At 45.5% G+C, this 17,276-nt stretch overlaps 2 pseudogenes; both read right to left on the bottom strand.

The window, feature by feature from the left end:
- Window positions 1-309: 309 nt before the first annotated feature.
- On the bottom strand, window positions 310-467 carry LOC116411256 (annotated as a pseudogene).
- A 12,463-nt stretch (window positions 468-12,930) lies between these two features.
- LOC116411255 lies at window positions 12,931-13,088 on the bottom strand (annotated as a pseudogene).
- Window positions 13,089-17,276: the final 4,188 nt, after the last annotated feature.

The following is a 17,276-nucleotide window of genomic DNA, read 5'->3' as shown; positions in this document are numbered from 1 at the left end:
TATGATCACGTAAGAATAAACTGGACAAGTTTGAACTTCCATTGGAGCTGTGTCTTTCTTGTCCCCGTATACGCCTTTGTCCTGGTAGGAGGGCTCCCACGGATTACTAAATCTAAGATCGGCGGTCAGGGACCTTACACCCACCAAGTCTTGGCCTAGGGTCAAGCCTAGAGGACTATGACACCTATCCAGGGTGCACAAAGCTTGCCTTGGTAAGGCTCCAGCTGGCAGCTGGAAGGAATAAAAGAAAAATACCTCCCGCCCACCTAATGGCTGGGGCAAAGGAAGTGCAGCATGATTAGGCAGAAGGAGCATGTGCGAAGCCCCCGACAAAAAATAAGCCAGCAGCTCCTCCCTAATGGGAACACAGCCCCTCTGCTTTCATCAAGCTTCAGCTTCATCACAATTAGCAATAATCACACCTCAGTTTGACCTCATTGGCTATGATACTGCCACTGCACAAAGCTCTTACATCCCCTTTAACTTGCCAATCACTAGTACAGCAAGCACAATGGCACATTCCCTCCAGGCCAAACTCTATGAAGCTGAGGTCGGACCTGCTGGGAAGGCAGGAAGTTATGGGTAGGGATGTAGCGAACCTCAGAAAAAAAGTTCGCGAACCCGTTCGTGAACTTTTGCCAAAAAGTGCGAACTTTTGCGAACTTTGTGAACCCCATAGACTTCAATGAGAAGGCGAACTTTAAAACCTAGAAAAGCCATTTCTGGCCAGAAAACTGATTTTAAAGTTGTTTAAAGGGTGCCACGACCTGGACAGTGACATGCAGGAGGGGGATCAAGGGCAAAAATTTCTCTGAAAAATACGTTGTTGACACAACGTTGCGTTTTGTGCTGTAAAGGGCAGAAATCACACTACATTTCTAAACTTGTGTAATAAACTGCTTTTACAAGGACTATTGGGTTACAGCAGATGATCAGCAGGACAGCTGCCCACAGCAGCTACATACAGAGCAGTAGAAAGTAGATTACTAGTCAGCAAAGCTACCTAAACTGTCCCTCAAACCCCTGCACAGCTCTCTCCCTATGCTAACTCATCAAGCACACACAGGCAGAATGTAAAATGGCTGCTGGGCTTCGGTTTATATATGGAAGGGAGTGGTCCAGGGGTGGTCCAGGAGGGAGAGCTGCCTGATTGGCTGCTATGTATCTGCTGGCTCTGTGGTGAGAGGTCAGAATTTGGCTCCAGCTAAGGCGAACCCAAAATTGCGAACATCGCTAAAAGTTCGCGAACTTGCGAACACCCGATTTTCGTGTGAATTAGTTCTCCGGCGAACAGTTCGCTACATCTCTAGTTATGGGGGAGCAAAGAGATGCCACAAGCAATGTTACTGTGATTATGTCAGTGATTTTGTCAGGGTCTAATTGCGTTGTTTATTTCAGGGGAAATCCAGGCATATTTTTGTCTCTAAGGTGGAAAATTTAGAGAAGGGGGAAAAAATGCAACTCCTTCTATAGGAAACTTCAATATGGCCGTACCCCCCCGACAGAGCTGTGCAATGGGGCACCCTAAAATCAGTCACTTTGCATATGCAAATCAGCATGCCTGGGAAGGTATATAGTGTCTGTGCAATGGTTTCCCTGTACTTAGCATGGGGTTTTGCCTATAGACCTTCTGCCTTTTCCCCCATGGTGAATGGACTGGGCACATGCTGGGGGTACTGTAGTAGGTCTAAGGGATGTTTTATAACTGTACAAGCAAGTGTAGTCTTCAGGCAAAGGTGAATCCAATGATCCTTGCCCCTTAGTGCCTTTTGGCCTGGGGGTCGTGGGATAAAGGGGCTCACCCTAGCCTTTGTGTGAAGGTTCCCATTGACCCTTGCACCTAAGTGCCTTTTGGCCTGGGGGTCGTGGGATAAAGGGGCTCACCCTAGCCTTTGTGTGAAGGTTCCCATTGACCCTTGCACCTAAGTGCCTTTTGGCCTGGGGGTCGTGGGATAAAGGGGCTCACCCTAGCCTTTGTGTGAAGGTTCCCATTGACCCTTGCACCTAAGTGCCTTTTGGCCTGGGGGTCGTGGGTGTAGGGGCGACCACTGACCACTGACCACTGACCACTGACCACTGACCACTGACCACTGACCACTGACCACTGACCACTGACCACTGACCACTGACCACTGACCACTGACCACTGACCACTGACCACTGACCACTGACCACTGACCACTGACCACTGACCACTGACCACTGACCACTGACCGTTTAATGGCTCTCTATTTTATATAAACAAATTTTTATATCTAGAAGTTGTGTCATGTAGGATTCAGCTTTTGAATTTGGCCAAACTGAAGTCTTAAAGGGACACTAAACCCTGCGGCACAGCGCAGCTCAACCAAACGTTACTCAGCTGTTGTCGGACTACAAATCCCAGAATAATGTAACATATAATGAAGGGTGAGGCATGCTGGGAGCTGAAGTCCAGCAACATCAGGTTTGGATTCTTAAAGCAATATTGCACAATAAAACTTTTCAGGCTCCCCAGTGCCCGCATTGGCAGCATTGATATGCAAAAGAATCCTCCAATGAGAATCCCAGCTGATGTGAGTAAATCCGGCTCCCTGTTCTCTGTTCCTGCAATTGGAGTTGGGAGCAATAAGCACAGTTTCCCAGCACTGAACAAGTCTGTCCCTTTATCCCCATGTCTGATTCCTGTGCCATATAATGACGGGAAAATGCCATCATTATCTCTATATGTAAGGTACCAGCAAGGGGCCTGACACAGGGAATCAGCATTCTCATTGGTCACTTCTCTTGTATCATTAATTAAGTTTGTGGTAGAATTCACATTGGGGAATTGGTTTCCATGTAAAATTATGTTTTTTTATCAACTTCTATAGAGAACTAGGGGGCGCTGTGGGGCAGCTTTAGTGCTGGGATTTGTGTCCATTTAACTACCAAATTATCCTAATTGTACGTGACAGTATTCGTAGCGCAGTGCTAGCATTAATAAGTACACTCTCAATTTTATTCTTTTAATCGTTTATCACCGATAACCAAATATATTTTATTTTGCATTTGTTTTGTTATTGTTACAGATAATGAGAACTGCATCAGATCCCCAGACATGGAATGGCCCAATGAGAGAAAAAAATCAGTGTATTGCAAGAACAGAACAATTTCTCTCATATACAAGTGATATGATTTCTGTATTTTTTTCATCAATTTCAGTTCTGATTTTTCTTACAACTCTACTTATATTAGGCGCCTTCATTACATACTGGGACTCCCCCATAGTGAGAGCCAACAACCGGAGCCTGAGCTTCCTCCTCCTTGTCTCCATCAAGCTGAGCTTCCTCAGTGTGTTTCTGTTCCTCGGTCGCCCTGTGGATATAACCTGCATGCTGCGCATCATCACTTTTGGAATCACCTTCTCCATAGCTGTCTCTTCTCTCCTGGCCAAGACTATCATGGTTTGTGTTGCTTTCAAAGCCACCAAGCCAGGGAGCTCATGGAGAAAATGGCTGGGAGTCAAACTGTCCAATTCTGTAGCCTTGTTCAGCTCATCCATTCAAATAATCATCTGCATGACTTGGTTGGCCATTTCTCCTCCCTTTCAGGAACTGGACATTCACACTTCCCCTGGAACCATCATCATTCAGTGCAATGAGGGCTCAGCTATTGGCTTTTACTCAGTTATTGGGTATATGGGGCTTCTGGCAGCTGTTAGTTTTGTTTTAGCATTTTTAGCTCGGAGCTTACCGGACAGTTTTAATGAGGCCAAGTACATCACTTTCAGCATGCTGCTCTTCTGCAGTGTTTGGATCACAATGATCCCGGCCTATCTGAGCACCAAAGGCAAAAACACTGTGTGTGTGGAGATATTTGCCATACTCACCTCAAGCGCGGGGCTTTTAGCCTCTATATTTCTGCCCAAATGTTACATTATTTTATTGAGACCTGAAATGAACACAAAGTCCCATTTACTTGGTAACAAGGCCTCATACATTTTTAAATACCTTCTACCTTCTATATGGAACATTTATGTCTTTACAGAAGTATAATTTCAATTACAAATTACAAAAAAATGCGTTTTAGAAAAGTGAAAAAGAAAAGTGCGGTGTTAGTAAGACCAAGACCACGCACATGCTCAGTGGGCTCTAAGCTGCTATTGGGAGGCAGAACTTAGGGATAATAGTAAATTATGAAACAGCACAAGTCATGTAACATCCCATAGTAGTTTTCCATCTTTTGCCCAACTACTGCACATGCTCAGTCTGCCCTTGGCTGATGTCACTGACCTGAGGGATCAACTCACAATATTCTTCTTTCCCCTGCCTGCTTGCTTTATTTACTGCCTGTTCCCTATTAAACATGCATACAGGCCAACCAATCACAGTCCTGTCTGGCTGCTCCCTAAATAACTGAAGTCCTGCTCTGGCACTTTGAGCTTGGGGCGAGACTTTAGCTGAATCCTTATTGTGGGACTTTTCTTTCCCCCTTGTTAGACAGGATGGGAACATTGAGAGAACTTAGAGAAACTAAATTCAGCCCAATTATTTAAAAGTATTGTGTTATTAATTAAACATAAAATAGGTTGATTCTATCACTTATATACCATAGAGTGAAAACACCATATACCCCTCCCACATAGGGGACAAACATAACAAAAAACACAACTTACTGTGCCCAAAGCAAAGTCAATGGAGATTCCTGCACTGACTGGTTATTATATAGAGAACACAAGTTATGGCTAAAGTGTCAGTCACTTTGTTTATATAAAACAGTCCATATGGGTAGTGATGAGCGAATCTGTTCTGTTTCGATTCGCCATAAATTTCGCAAAACAGCAAGAAAATTTGCGAAACGGCAAAAAATTTACGAAACGTATTTGTTGCGTGAATTTGTTTTTGTTGCCCATGCCTTTTTTTTGCCGCACCAGCACCTAGTTTGATGCGCGACTAAAAGATTTCCTCACAACAAATTTGTTCTTGGTGAATTTTCATGGAAGTTGTGCTAAACAATTCACCAATGGCGAAATGCAGAAATTCGCTGCGACTCCATGCCTGGCAAAAAAAATTTGCTTATCACTAAAACTGGGAAATTCTTTAATTGTAAAAAATGTTTTGTATGTCACATATACATATACGGTTATCACCTAAGAATCTCCCCTATGTCCAAAATATAAAGCATTATTATCTTTTGTTATGGGGACATAAACTAATAACTTCTGTCAAAGTGTTTATGAAGCAGTTGCATGGGGGTGTGTGTGCATTACACACGGGGAGAGGCCAAACTGTGCCAGTAGGTGTATAGGCAGAACAACATGTACAGGGGAACCTCTGCACAAACACTATGTTCCTTCCCAGGATGCAAAGTGACTGACACTGAGCTCAGAGTTTGTGTCTCACTATTATAAACAGGCTGTGTATGGCACCCCCAGTCTGCGTATGGAACCCCCAGTCTGTGTATGGCACCCCCAGGCTGTATGGCACCCCTAGTCTGTGTATGGCACCCCTAGTCTGTATGGCACCCCCAGTCTGTATGGCACCCCCAGGCTGTATGGAACCCCCAGGCTGCTCAGCAAACTCTTGTTTTGTTTGTGTTGTAACTCTTGCATAATAGAAATGAAGGAGACTGTGTCTGTAAGTTAAATTTTACATTTTCCGGGGAAGCCTGTATGTGGGGCAGGAGTTGGGTTGGGATCTTTTGGAAAAGAGATAATAATGGCAGAATTTGAGCTTCAGGTAAAAGACATTTTCTGCCGGCAGGATTATGTATTGCTTAGATCGTATGATGTGATTATATAATGTATCTATGTGTGGGGATATTTTTGAAAGATTTAACATGAAACATGGCTCCTTTAGAGGTTTTGATGTGCTCCCGCTATACTTTATGGAGGAAAAACCCCTTATTCTGCACATGCTTAATATTACGGATTAGGACCTGATTCTGTTCTTTTCGAAAAAGTACTGCAGTAAAATTAAAGGAGGTATAAGGCAAACCAACTGCTTTAAAATATTTAATGGAAAGCTGAAATTTTGGGTGAAGCTCAGTCCTGGCCCGGATGGCATTGGAGGGGTTAAACACCCTCCGGCAAATGTTTCTATTTCTGGGAACAGGGTTTTGTGTATTACCCTGGTACCCAAGTACTGTAGGCAATGCTTTACTTATGGCCATATCCATGATGCCTGCCCTAAGGGTAAGTGCTGGGGCAATTGTGCTACTGTGGGCCATGAAGCTGGCGCTTGCATACAGCCAAGGCGGTGGGATATATGGGGAAGCCAGGAGCATCCGGCTAGAAACTGCCCCAAAGTTTGAGCAGCTGGGGTGCCCTATGCAGGGATTGTGAGAAGGGTTGAACCCCCTGAGGCTGAAGGGGTGAGGGGAATCTGGGGGTGGGCTGTCTCTGAGGGACAATTCTGAAAATGTTGTTGCTGAAACTGAATTATTCCCTGTGATTGAGCCAATAGCTGAGGGGGCTACACTGGAGAGTGTGGGGGAGGGGCATACAGTGGAAGGGGGTGGGGCCCATGATGGGAGCCAAACTGCAGGTGTATTGGAGGAATTCTTGATTGGAAGTGCTGTGAGTCCACTTTCTGATGGAAATATCCCTGGAGAGATTGTCTGGGACACGGCTGGGGATGAGGTGGGGGAGTCAATGGACGTGCAAAGTGGGAACAAAAATCTTGCTGTGCATGAAATGTGTAGTCCGGCTAATAGAGCTAAACCATCTACTGTCTTTACTGCTGGGGATTTGGGGGGGTTGCTTCATGTTCCAGCCCCGAGACTCCTGCAATTTGGAAAGTGTGGGGAACCCGCAGAATGTTTGTTTCTTCAGCTGTAGTTCTACAGAATCCCAATATGGCTGCATGGTGTAACAACTGCACATTTGCATGTCTCTAAAGATAGTCTCCCTAAGTGTAAGGGGGTTTGTATCAGTGGGGGGAGAGGGCTGCTGGGCTGGATCATCTACAGAATCTGTGTGGGGGTGGTTTCTGTGTCTGGGAATGTTGTTTCAGTTCTTACGCCTGTGAGTCCTACCCGAAGGTATGGGCTCCGATGCTCATGTGTCCAAAGCTTTCGCCAATGAACAGCCTGTGCGGGCAGATCCACCTTCGCTGAAGCTAGGGTGAGACCCACCAAGTCTTGGCCTAGGGTCAAGCCTAGAGGACTATGACACCTATCCAGGGTGCACAAATCTTGCCTTGGTAAGGCTCCAGCTGGCAGCTGGAAGGAATAAAAGAAAAATACCTCCCGCCCACCTAATGGCTGGGGCAAAGGAAGTGAAGCATGATTAGGCAGAAAGAGCATGTGCGAAGCCCCCGACAAAAAATAAGCCAGCAGCTCCTCCCTAATGGGAACACAGCTCCTCTGCTTTCATCAAGCTTCAGCTTCATCACAATTAGCAATAATCACGCCTCAGTTTGACCTCATTGGCTATGATACTGCCACTGTGCAGCGCTCTTACATCCCCTTTAACTTGCCAATCACTAGTACAGCAAGCACAATGGCACATTCCCTCCAGGCCAAACTCTATGAAGCTGAGGTCGGACCTGCTGGGAAGGCAGGAAGTTATGAGTAGGGATGTAGCGAACCTCAGAAAAAAAGTTCGCGAACCCGTTCGTGAACTTTTGCCAAAAAGTGCGAACTTTTGCGAACTTTGTGAACCCCATTGACTTCAATGAGAAGGCGAACTTTAAAACCTAGAAAAGCCATTTCTGGCCAGAAAACTGATTTTAAAGTTGTTTAAAGGGTGCCACGACCTGGACAGTGGCATGCAGGAGGGGGATCAAGGGCAAAAATTTCTCTGAAAAATACGTTGTTGACACAACGTTGCGTTTTGTGCTGTAAAGGGCAGAAATCACACTACATTTCTAAACTTGTGTAATAAACTGCTTTTACAAGGACTATTGGGTTACAGCAGATGAGATCAGCAGGACAGCTGTCCCCAGCAGCTACATACAGAGCAGTAGAAAGTAGATTACTAGTCAGCAAAGCTACCTAAACTGTCCCTCAAACCCCTGCACAGCTCTCTCCCTATGCTAACTCAACAAGCACACACAGGCAGAATGTAAAATGGCTGCTGGGCTTCGGTTTATATATGGAAGGGAGTGGTCCAGGGCTGGTCCAGGTTGGAGAGCTGCCTGATTGGCTGCCATGTATTTGCTGGCTCTGGGGTGAGAGGTCAAAATTTGGCTCCAGCTAAGGCGAACCCAAAATTGCGAACATCGCTAAAAGTTCGCGAACTTGCGAACACCCGATTTTCGTGTGAATTAGTTCTCCGGCGAACAGTTCGCTGCATCTCTAGTTATGGGGGAGCAAAGAGATGCCACAAGCAATGTTACTGTGATTATGTCAGTGAATTTGTCAGGGTCTAATTGCGTTGTTTATTTTTAGGAGAAATCCAGGCATATCTTTGTCTCCAAGGTGGGGAATTTAGAGAAGGGGGAAAAATGCAACTCCTTCTATAGGAAACTTCAATATGGCCGTACCCCCCCGACAGAGCTGTGCAATGGGGCACCCTAAAATCAGTCACTTTGCATATGCAAATCAGCATGCCTGGGAAGGTATATAGTGTCTGGGCAATGGTTTCCCTGTACTTAGCGTGGGGTTTTGCCTATAGACCTTCTGCCTTTTCCCCCATGGTGAATGGACTGGGCACATGCTGGGGGTACTGTAGTAGGTCTAAGGGATGTTTTATAACTGTACAAGCAAGTGTAGTCTTCAGGCAAAGGTGAATCCAATGATCCTTGCCCCTTAGTGCCTTTTGGCCTGTGGGTCAGGGATAAAGGGGTTTTTATAAGCCTTTGGGTGAATGTGAAGCCAACAACCTTTGTGCCTTTTGCACTGTGTGTTTAGATAAAGGGGCTCTCCCTAACCTTCAAGTGAAGGTGAGTTAATGACCCTTTTGGCCTGGTGCTTGAGGATAAGGAGGCTTGCCCTAGCCATTGCGTGAAGGTTCCCATTGACCCTTGCACCTAAGTGCCTTTTGGCCTGGGGGTTGTGGGATAAAAGGGGCGCGCCCTAGCCTTTGTGTGAAGGTTCCCATTGACCCTTGCACCTAAGTGCCTTTTGGCCTGGGGGTCGTGGGATAAAGGGGTGCGCCCTAGCCTTTGTGTGAAGGTTCCCATTGACCCTTGCACCTAAGTGCCTTTTGGCCTGGGGGTCATGGGTGTAGGGGCGACCACTGACCACTGACCACTGACCACTGACCACTGACCACTGACCACTGACCACTGACCACTGACCACTGACCACTGACCACTGACCACTGACCACTGACCACTGACCACTGACCACTGACCACTGACCACTGACCGTTTAATGGCTCTCTATTTTATATAAACAAATTATTATATCTAGAAGTTGTATCATGTAGGATTCAGCTTTTGAATTTGGCCAAACTGAAGTCTTAAAGGGACACCAAACCCTGCTGCACAGCGCGGCTCAACCAAACTTTACTCAGCTGTTGTTGGACTACAAATCCCAGAATAATGTAACATATAATGAAGGGTGAGGCATGCTGGGAGCTGAAGTCCAGCAACATCAGGTTTGGATTCTTAAAGCAATATTGCACAATAAAACTTTTCAGGCTCCCCAGTGCCCGCATTGGCAGCATTGATATGCAAAAGAATCCTCCAATGAGAATCCCAGCTGATGTGAGTAAATCCGGCTCCCTGTTCTCTGTTCCTGCAATTGGAGTTGGGAGCAATAAGCACAGTTTCCCAGCACTGAACAAGTCTGTCCCTTTATCCCCATGTCTGATTCCTGTGCCATATAATGACGGGAAAATGCCATCATTATCTCTATATGTAAGGTACCAGCAAGGGGCCTGACACAGGGAATCAGCATTCTCATTGGTCACTTCTCTTGTATCATTAATTAAGTTTTTGGTAGAATTTACATTGGGGAATTGGTTTCCATGTAAAATTATGTTTTTTTATCAACTTCTATAGAGAACTAGGGGGCGCTGTGGGGCAGCTTTAGTGCTGAAATTTGTGTCCATTTAACTACCAAATTATCCTAATTCTACGTGACAGTATTCGTAGCGCAGTGCTAGCATTAGTAAGTACACTCTTAATTTTACTCTTTTAATCGTTTATCACCGATAACCAAATATATTTTATTTTGCATTTGTTTTGTTATTGTTACAGATAATGAGAACTGCATCAGATCCCCAGACATGGAATGGCCCAATGAGAGAAAAAAATCAGTGTATTGCAAGAACAGAACAATTTCTCTTGTGCACTAATGATGGGATTTCTGTGTTTTTTTCATCAATTTCAGATCTGTCTTTTCTTATAACTCTACTTATATTAGGCGCCTTCATTACATACCGGGACTCCCCCATAGTGAGAGCCAACAACCGGAGCCTGAGCTTCCTCCTCCTTGTCTCCATCAAGCTGAGCTTCCTCAGTGTGTTTCTGTTCCTCGGTCGCCCTGTGGATATAACCTGCATGCTGCGCATCATCACTTTTGGAATCACCTTCTCCATAGCTGTCTCTTCTCTCCTGGCCAAGACTATCATGGTTTGTGTTGCTTTCAAAGCCACCAAGCCAGGGAGCTCATGGAGAAAATGGCTGGGAGTCAAACTGTCCAATTCTGTAGTCTTGTTCTGCTCATCCATTCAAATAATCATCTGCATGACTTGGTTGGCCATTTCTCCTCCCTTTCAGGAACTGGACATTCACACTTCCCCTGGATCCATCATCATTCAGTGCAATGAGGGCTCAGCTATTGGCTTTTACTCAGTTATTGGGTATATGGGGCTTCTGGCAGCTGTTAGTTTTGTTTTAGCATTTTTAGCTCGGAGCTTACCGGACAGTTTTAATGAGGCCAAGTACATCACTTTCAGCACCTCAAGCGTGGGCCTTTTAGCCTGTATATATATATATTAGCTTTAGCACCGGGGTTTTTTTTTTTTTTTTTTTTTTATCTTTCTTTTATATACAACCACACAACAGACCAATAACTTCTGTCAAAGTGTTTATGAAGCAGTTGCATGGGGGTGTGTGTGCATTACACACGGGGAGAGGCCAAACTGTGCCAGTAGGTGTATAGGCAGAACAACATGTACAGGGGAACCTCTGCACAAACACTATGTTCCTTCCCAGGATGCAAAGTGACTGACACTGAGCTCAGAGTTTGTGTCTCACTATTATAAACAGGCTGTGTATGGCACCCCCAGGCTGTATGGCACCCCCAGGCTGTATGGCACCCCCAGGCTGTATGGCACCCCCAGGCTGCTCAGCAAACTCTTGTTTTGTTTGTGTTGTAACTCTTGCATAATAGAAATGAAGGAGACTGTGTCTGTAAGTTAAATTTTACATTTTCCGGGGAAGCCTGTATGTGGGGCAGGAGTTGGGTTGGGATCTTTTGGAAAAGAGATAATAATGGCAGAATTTGAGCTTCAGGTAAAAGACATTTTCTGCCGGCAGGATTATGTATTGCTTAGATCGTATGATGTGATTATATAATGTATCTATGTGTGGGGATATTTTTGAAAGATTTAACATGAAACATGGCTCCTTTAGAGGTTTTGATGTGCTCCCGCTATACTTTATGGAGGAAAAACCCCTTATTCTGCACATGCTTAATATTACGGATTAGGACCTGATTCTGTTCTTTTCGAAAAAGTACTGCAGTAAAATTAAAGGAGGTATAAGGCAAACCAACTGCTTTAAAATATTTAATGGAAAGCTGAAATTTTGGGTGAAGCTCAGTCCTGGCCCGGATGGCATTGGAGGGGTTAAACACCCTCCGGCAAATGTTTCTATTTCTGGGAACAGGGGTTTTGTGTATTACCCTGGTACCCAAGTACTGTAGGCAATGCTTTACTTATGGCCATATCCGTGATGCCTGCCCTAAGGGTAAGTGCTGGGGCAATTGTGCTACTGTGGGCCATGAAGCTGGCGCTTGCATACAGCCAAGGCGGTGGGATATATGGGGAAGCCAGGAGCATCCGGCTAGAAACTGCCCCAGAGTTTGAGCAGCTGGGGTGCCCTATGCAGGGATTGTGAGAAGGGCTGAACCCCCTGAGGCTGAAGGGGTGAGGGGAATCTGGGGGTGGGCTGTCTCTTAGGGACAATTCTGAAAATGTTGTTGCTGAAACTGAATTATTCCCTGTGATTGAGCCAATAGCTGAGGGGGCTACACTGGAGAGTGTGGGGGAGGGGCATACAGTGGAAGGGGGTGGGGCCCATGATGGGAGCCAAACTGCAGGTGTATTGGAGGAATTCTTGATTGGAAGTGCTGTGAGTCCACTTTCTGATGGAAATATCCCTGGAGAGATTGTCTGGGACACGGCTGGGGATGAGGTGGGGGAGTCAATGGACGTGCAAAGTGGGAACGAAAATCTTGCTGTGCATGAAATGTGTAGTCCGGCTAATAGAGCTAAACCATCTACTGTCTTTACTGCTGGGATTTGGGGGGGTTGCTTCATGTTCCAGGCCTGAGACTCCTGCAATTTGGAAAGTGAGGGAAACCCGCAGAATGTTTGTTTCTTCAGCTGTAGTTCTACAGAATCCCAATATGGCTGCATGGTGTAACAACTGCACATTTGCATGTCTCTAAAGATAGTCTCCCTAAGTGTAAGGGGGTTTGTATCAGTGGGGGGAGAGGGCTGCTGGGCTGGATCATCTACAGAATCTGTGTGGGGATGGTTTCTGTGTCTGGGAATGTTGTTTCAGTTCTTACGCCTGTGAGTCCTACCCGAAGGTATGGGCTCCGATGCTCATGTGTCCAAAGCTTTCGCCAATGAACAGCCTGTGCGGGCAGATCCACCTTCGCTGAAGCTAGGGTGAGACCCACCAAGTCTTGGCCTAGGGTCAAGCCTAGAGGACTATGACACCTATCCAGGGTGCACAAATCTTGCCTTGGTAAGGCTCCAGCTGGCAGCTGGAAGGAATAAAAGAAAAATACCTCCCGCCCACCTAATGGCTGGGGCAAAGGAAGTGAAGCATGATTAGGCAGAAAGAGCATGTGCGAAGCCCCCGACAAAAAATAAGCCAGCAGCTCCTCCCTAATGGGAACACAGCCCCTCTGCTTTCATCAAGCTTCAGCTTCATCACAATTAGCAATAATCATGCCTCAGTTTGACCTCATTGGCTATGATACTGCCACTGCACAAAGCTCTTACATCCCCTTTAACTTGCCAATCACTAGTACAGCAAGCACAATGGCACATTCCCTCCAGGCCAAACTCTATGAAGCTGAGGTCGGACCTGCTGGGAAGGCAGGAAGTTATGGGTAGGGATGTAGCGAACCTCAGAAAAAAAGTTCGCGAACCCGTTCGTGAACTTTTGCCAAAAAGTGCGAACTTTTGCGAACTTTGTGAACCCCATAGACTTCAATGAGAAGGCGAACTTTAAAACCTAGAAAAGCCATTTCTGGCCAGAAAACTGATTTTAAAGTTGTTTAAAGGGTGCCACGACCTGGACAGTGGCATGCAGGAGGGGGATCAAGGGCAAAAATTTCTCTGAAAAATATGTTGTTGACACAACGTTGCGTTTTGTGCTGTAAAGGGCAGAAATCACACTACATTTCTAAACTTGTGTAATAAACTGCTTTTACAAGGACTATTGGGTTACAGCAGATGATCAGCAGGACAGCTGTCCCCAGCAGCTACATACAGAGCAGTAGAAAGTAGATTACTAGTCAGCAAAGCTACCTAAACTGTCCCTCAAACCCCTGCACAGCTCTCTCCCTATGCTAACTCAACAAGCACACACAGGCAGAATGTAAAATGGCTGCTGGGCTTCGGTTTATATATGGAAGGGAGTGGTCCGGGGGTGGTCCAGGTTGGAGAGCTGCCTGATTGGCTGCCATGTATCTGCTGGCTCTGGGGTGAGAGGTCAAACTTTGGCTCCAGCTAAGGTGAACCCAAAATTGCGAACATCGCTAAAAGTTCGCGAACTTGCGAACACCCGATTTTCGTGCGAATTAGTTCTCCGGCGAACAGTTCGCTACATCTCTAGTTATGGGGGAGCAAAGAGATGCCACAAGCAATGTTACTGTGATTATGTCAGTGAGTTTGTCAGGGTCTAATTGCGTTGTTTATTTCAGGGGAAATCCAGCCATATTTTTGTCTCTAAGGTGGAAAATTTAGAGAAGGGGGAAAAAATGCAACTCCTTCTATAGGAAACTTCAATATGGCCGTACCCCCCCGACAGAGCTGTGCAATGGGGCACCCTAAAATCAGTCACTTTGCATATGCAAATCAGCATGCCTGGGAAGGTATATAGTGTCTGTGCAATGGTTTCCCTGTACTTAGCGTGGGGTTTTGCCTATAGACCTTCTGTCTTTTCCCCCATGGTGAATGGACTGGGCACATGCTGGGGGTACTGTAGTAGGTCTAAGGGATGTTTTATAACTGTACAAGCAAGTGTAGTCTTCAGGCAAAGGTGAATCCAATGATCCTTGCCCCTTAGTGCCTTTTGGCCTGTGGGTCAGGGATAAAGGGGTTTTTATAAGCCTTTGGGTGAATGTGAAGCCAACAACCTTTGTGCCTTTTGCGCTGTGTGTTTAGATAAAGGGGCTCTCCCTAACCTTCAAGTGAAGGTGATTTAATGACCCTTTTGGCCTGGTGCTTGGGGATAAGGAGGCTTGCTCTAGCCATTGCGTGAAGGTTCCCATTGACCCTTGCACCTAAGTGCCTTTTGGCCTGGGGGTCGTGGGATAAAGGGGTGCGCCCTAGCCTTTGTGTGAAGGTTCCCATTGACCCTTGCACCTAAGTGCCTTTTGGCCTGGGGGTCATGGGTGTAGGACTGACCACTGACCACTGACCACTGACCACTGACCACTGACCACTGACCACTGACCACTGACCACTGACCACTGACCACTGACCACTGACCACTGACCACTGACCACTGACCACTGACCACTGACCACTGACCACTGACCACTGACCACTGACCACTGACCACTGACCACTGACCACTGACCACTGACCACTGACCACTGACCACTGACCACTGACCACTGACCACTGACCACTGACCACTGACCACTGACCACTGACCACTGACCACTGACCACTGTTTAATGGCTCTCTTTTTTATATAAACAAATTTTTATATCTAGAAGTTGTGTCATGTAGGATTCAGCTTTTGAATTTGGCCAAACTGAAGTCTTAAAGGGACACTAAACCCTGCTGCACAGCGCAGCTCAACCAAACTTTACTCAGCTGTTGTTGGACTACAAATCCCAGAATAATGTAACATATAATGAAGGGTGAGGCATGCTGGGAGCTGAAGTCCAGCAACATCAGGTTTGGATTCTTAAAGCAATATTGCACAATAAAACTTTTCAGGCTCCCCAGTGCCCGCATTGGCAGCATTGATATGCAAAAGAATCCTCCAATGAGAATCCCAGCTGATGTGAGTAAATCCGGCTCCCTGTTCTCTGTTCCTGCAATTGGAGTTGGGAGCAATAAGCACAGTTTCCCAGCACTGAACAAGTCTGTCCCTTTATCCCCATGTCTGATTCCTGTGCCATATAATGACGGGAAAATGCCATCATTATCTCTATATGTAAGGTACCAGCAAGGGGCCTGACACAGGGAATCAGCATTCTCATTGGTCACTACTCTTGTATCTTTAATTAAGTTTTTGGTAGAATTCACATTGGGGAATTGGTTTCCATGTAAAATTTTGTTTTTTTTATCAACTTCTATAGAGAACTAGGGGGCGCTGTGGGGCAGCTTTAGTGCTGGGATTTGTGTCCATTTAACTACCAAATTATCCTAATTGTACGTGACAGTATTCATAGCGCAGTGCTAGCATTAGTAAGTACACTCTTCATTTTATTCTTTTAATCGTTTATCACCGATAACCAAATATATTTTATTTTGCATTTGTTTTGTTATTGTTACAGATAATGAGAACTGCATCAGATCCCCAGACATGGAATGGCCCAATGAGAGAAAAAAATCAGTGTATTGCAAGAACAGAACAATTTCTCTCGTGCACTAATGATGGGATTTCTGTGTTTTTTTCATCAATTTCAGATCTGTCTTTTCTTACAACTCTACTTATATTAGGCGCCTTCATTACATACCGGGACTCCCCCATAGTGAGAGCCAACAACCGGAGCCTGAGCTTCCTCCTCCTTGTCTCCATCAAGCTGAGCTTCCTCAGTGTGTTTCTGTTCCTCGGTCGCCCTGTGGATATAACCTGCATGCTGCGCATCATCACTTTTGGAATCACCTTCTCCATAGCTGTCTCTTCTCTCCTGGCCAAGACTATCATGGTTTGTGTTGCTTTCAAAGCCACCAAGCCAGGGAGCTCATGGAGAAAATGGCTGGGAGTCAAACTGTCCAATTCTGTAGTCTTGTTCTGCTCATCCATTCAAATAATCATCTGCATGACTTGGTTGGCCATTTCTCCTCCCTTTCAGGAACTGGACATTCACACTTCCCCTGGAACCATCATCATTCAGTGCAATGAGGGCTCAGCTATTGGCTTTTACTCAGTTATTGGGTATATGGGGCTTCTGGCAGCTGTTAGTTTTGTTTTAGCATTTTTAGCTCGGAGCTTACCGGACAGTTTTAATGAGGCCAAGTACATCACTTTCAGCATGCTGCTCTTCTGCAGTGTTTGGATCACAATGATCCCGGCCTATCTGAGCACCAAAGGCAAAAACACTGTGTGTGTGGAGATATTTGCCATACTCACCTCAAGCGCGGGGCTTTTAGCCTCTATATTTCTGCCCAAATGTTATTTTATTGAGACCTGAGATGAATACAAAGTCCCATTTACTTGGAAACAAGTTCTCATAACTTTTTAAATACCTTCTACCTTCTATAAGGAACCTTTATGTCTTTACAGAAGTATAATTTGAATTACAAATTCCAAAAAGACAATGCGTTTTAGGAAAGTGAAAAAGAAAAGTGCAGTGTTAGTAAGACCAAGACCACGCACATGCTCAGTGGGCTCTAAGCTGTTGTTGGGAGGCAGAACTTAGGGATAATAGTAAATAATGAAACTGCAGGTAACATCCCATAGAAACATAAAAGCTGATTAAAAATTAGAACCATAATATTCAAACAGGACTGGTTTACGTGTTGCCCTGTAATGTAATGTGGGTTTTATAGTTTTCTTTTGTACTGTTTAATATACTTTTCCCAGCTCTCTAGAGCTAATGGCTGCATTAAAGGACAACTAAAGCCTAAAAAAGAATATGGCTAGAAATGTTTAGCTATGTGTTTTGGGCCCTTGTACCAGCCCAAAGTCACCAAAGCTCTATAGAAATAAAGATCCATGCCCCTGAAGATGCCCACAGTAGCTCTCCATCTTTTGCCCAACTACTGCACATGCTCA

The sequence above is a fragment of the Xenopus tropicalis genome, chromosome 5 (genome assembly GCF_000004195.4).
Source record: "Xenopus tropicalis strain Nigerian chromosome 5, UCB_Xtro_10.0, whole genome shotgun sequence".
Classification (NCBI taxonomy): Eukaryota; Metazoa; Chordata; class Amphibia; order Anura; family Pipidae; genus Xenopus; species Xenopus tropicalis.
Note: the sequence above shows the minus strand (reverse complement) of the source record. Positions and strands in the feature narration are given on the sequence as shown.